Genomic DNA, 3384 nt, shown 5'->3' with positions numbered 1-3384 from the left:
CGTCCTCCTCTCTCCTCATTCTCCTCTTCTTCTCCCTCCCCTCTTCCTCCTTCTCTTCCTCCTTTTCCTCCCCCTCATCTCTCCTCCTTCTCCCCTTCGTCGTGTCCTCCACCTCTTTTTCTTCTCTTTCTTCCTTTTCTTCCTTCTTCTCCTTCTCCTTCTCCTCCTCCTCCTCCTACTCCTTTTCTCAATGTTTTCGTCTTCTCTTCTCAATGTTCATTGATTCCTCCATTCCTTTTTCGCATTCTCTTTTTACACTCTTCTCTTTTTTTCCCTCCTTTATTCATCTGTTCAATTCTCTCTTTTCATTCCTCTAATACCGTATTATCTACTCATCTGTCCTGCATTGTTTCCTTTTGTACTCCCTTCCGTATCGCTTTCTCTCCCTCTTCCTTTCTTTTCAGTTTTTCTTTTTATCCAAACGCCGCTTGTACTCTACTTCTGCTCCTTCTTCTCATCTTCTTCACTTGGAAATATCTTCTCTTCTCTTTACTTGCGTCTTTTGTGCAGCAGTTAGGTTCTTCGCTGATGCCGAATGCCTGAGTTTGATTCCCTTTGGGAATAGTTTTTATCGAATATTTCGGTCTTTCTGCTGGGGCGTTATGTCTCTCTCAGCCCAAGTTGGCCCTTACTGGAAGAGCCAAAGTAGAGACAAACGCAGCAGACAGAATATTATTGTAAGAGAGAAGGAAAGAAGGTGAAATAAGACAATATTAGACAAGAAAATGTTTTGGTCGCCATCCGGATTCGAACCTGGGACCTTATCGATTTAAATTATTCTGATGGTTTTGTTTGATTTTTGGGTTTTGGGGGGTTTTTTAGTACGTGTTTTACCGCGCTCGCAACTGTATAGGTTCATATGAGCGCACGGGACTCCCGTAACATTTTCAATTGGTAGGAAATTTTGAATTTTGCCCGGGTGGCGACCGAAGCCTATTCTTATCGATTTGCGACCACCAAGGGATCTTTAACGAGCGCAACTTGCTCCCAGAACCTCAGTGATTTTCGCCCTTATCCGAGAAGGCTAGGTGCAGATCTTTTCTATCAGAAGATCAGGGGTGTGGCTGAAAGACAACAGTAAGAAGGAGCCAAGGAGCCAGTAGAAAGACTGCAGAAAGAGTCAAGAGCCCAGTGAATGGGGCAAAGGAGGTGATGGGGTGGGAGAAAAAAGTAGAGACAAACGCAGCAGACAGAATATTATTGTAGGAGAGAAGGAAAGAATGTGAAATAAGACAATATTAGACAATAAAATGTTTTGGTCACTACCCGGATTCGAACCTGGCACCTTTGAATGAGACCCAAACACCTTAACTTCTAAGCCATGAGAGCCCCGTGATGGGTTTTTGCTTTCTCATGTTCTCAAAATAGCTAAAAATGACTTAGGCGTTTATCTTGCGAGGGTGACGATTTAGAGTAACACAAAGATGGCTGTACAGATTACGACTTGTCGTACACAGCACAACAAGGAAAACGACAAGGTTGACCGTTATAACGCCTTTTAAAAGATTGAACCTGTTTGAGTGCAGAAAAGCTCACCAGCGTCTGTGCTCTAGCGGTTAGGCGCTTCCTCGTCGCTCGCAGGAGACCTGGGTTTGATCATTTTATGTTAGGAGGGAATAATTATCCACAGTCTCGGTCTTTCTGCTGAGACATTGTCTCCCTCTCAGCCTAGATTTGTCCTGAGATTTGGGGTCTAAACACGCTTCTTAAAAGATTTAATTTTTGTTTTTGGGGACGTAAAAACACCTACACTCAAAACAAAACAACCACAAGGTCAAAATAACTGTCATTTAATAGAGGAAGAGCGTTAAAGTAGTTAGGCATGCAGAGAGAATGAATAGAGTGGAAGAAGAGAAGCAAAATCCACTAAACGTTACCTCAGAATTACAAAGTTCTATCTGACATTTTTGGCAGTTTTGAGCGACAAAGACCATGGGGTCAGAAACCAAATTCTCGATTTGCTCTATCAAAATCGTAAACATATTTGGAGTCATTATCAAAATATTCACAGAATTGCCATTGAAGTAGATTAACATGTGGAACTGAATTTTTTGGCGTCTAATTTCTGAAAACTACATCTAGAATCTAATACTGAGCAAGTCATCATCCGGTGCCTCGCCGACTGGTGTGGGCGATCATGGACCTCCACTTCACTCTGTCTTGCGTTGTAGCAATGGTGTCTGTTGTTCTGAGCAGGCAGAAGGTTGTAATTCTGAGGTTGTGTTGTAGCAATGGTGTTTGTTGTTCTGAGCAGGCAGAAGGTTGTAATTCTGAGGTTGCGTTGTAGCAATGGTGTTTGTTGTTCTGAGCAGGCAGAAGGTTGTAATTCTGAGGTTGCGTTGTAGTGCCCTTCACCGACCTGCTTTAAGACCTAGCGACCCCACTAATGACCGAGCTATCTGATAAGGAAACAAACGAGGACAAACGGAACTAATAATATTATCACTACTATCATCTCGCCAACAAAGCGTCGCTGGCAACAGGGGAGACAATACGATTCTTGACAAAAGAGACCGGAACCATAGCAACAGAAGCTGACAGAAATGAATGTTTTTCAAACACCGATTCTAGGACACCGCGAGTGAAGCTAGGCCCATGGTTACTATCGTGTTTGCTAAGAGTAATTGGTCCGTGTGATGCTGTTATGTTGGGTGATAACACTGTTTGAGGCGTTACTCGGGTGATTGGGAAGCGGGCTTGGTATTCTTCTGTAACATCATAGTTTATTTATGTGGCATCGTGGTGAAATCAGACGCTCGTCAAAATAAAGAAATCGAAGGCATGTTTACGCTCTTTGGTCTTTTATTAATATTGTTTTTATTTTTGTTTTTGTTTTCATTTTGTTTTCGTTACTGTTGGTTGTTCTGTTTGTTTGTTTATTTCTTTATTTGATTTTTTGTCTTTGCATGTTTGATATCCATTTGAAACTCAAAAGTAAGTGGATTTTACCCAGAGACATTGATCAAGGGCATAGAAGGTAAATTTGAAGTTTTCAAAAACTTGCGGTCATGTTCTCGCTAATAATTCCTGTGACACAAAGCGACCCCCGCCTCCTTCAATCCCAAATATCTCGACATCTATTCCCGATAGATAGCAGTTTATTTTATGAAAAACAAGACAAATGAACAAGCTTTAAGCTGCTATCAATACAATATGCCCAAAAATTGACGAACGCCTGATTCCACCGTGTTGTGACACATTTCATCTTGTTCCCATTAATCATGACTATCAGTTGTGTCACAGTTCTCAGTGTCCATACACTTAAGGCGTGATCTGTTGGCCCAGTTGGTAGTATGCTGGACTAATGGTACGGATGGTTCTGGTTTGACTATAAGTGATCTTGAACTTTGGGGTTGTTATTTTTTGTTGTTGTTGTTTTTTTTT

The sequence above is a fragment of the Aplysia californica genome, unplaced genomic scaffold, assembly GCF_000002075.1.
Source record: "Aplysia californica isolate F4 #8 unplaced genomic scaffold, AplCal3.0 scaffold00919, whole genome shotgun sequence".
In the NCBI taxonomy this organism is placed as follows: Eukaryota; Metazoa; Mollusca; class Gastropoda; order Aplysiida; family Aplysiidae; genus Aplysia; species Aplysia californica.
This window is presented reverse-complemented; position numbering follows the sequence as displayed.